At 54.1% G+C, this 209-nt stretch overlaps 1 non-coding gene across 1 annotated transcript; it reads left to right on the plus strand.

Moving 5' to 3' along the window:
* The first annotated feature begins 42 nt into the window (after nt 1–42).
* Nucleotides 43–198, plus strand: LOC118345047. The gene has a single exon (XR_004798727.1). It is a non-coding gene; the product is annotated as a 5.8S ribosomal RNA (ribosomal RNA).
* Nucleotides 199–209: the final 11 nt, after the last annotated feature.

The following is a 209-nucleotide window of genomic DNA, read 5'->3' on the forward strand; positions in this document are numbered from 1 at the left end:
GGTGTGCGCGTTGTTGGTGACATCTTTACCATGATACATAACGACTCTCGGCAACGGATATCTCGGCTCTCGCATCGATGAAGAACGTAGCGAAATGCGATACTGGGTGTGAATTGCAGAATCCCGCGAATCATCGAGTCTTTGAACGCAAGTTGCGCCCGAAGCCATTCGGCCGAGGGCACGTCTGCCTGGGTGTCACGCATCGTTGC

This window comes from Juglans regia, unplaced genomic scaffold, assembly GCF_001411555.2.
Source record: "Juglans regia cultivar Chandler unplaced genomic scaffold, Walnut 2.0 Scaffold_12797, whole genome shotgun sequence".
NCBI classification, from domain to species: domain Eukaryota; kingdom Viridiplantae; phylum Streptophyta; class Magnoliopsida; order Fagales; family Juglandaceae; genus Juglans; species Juglans regia.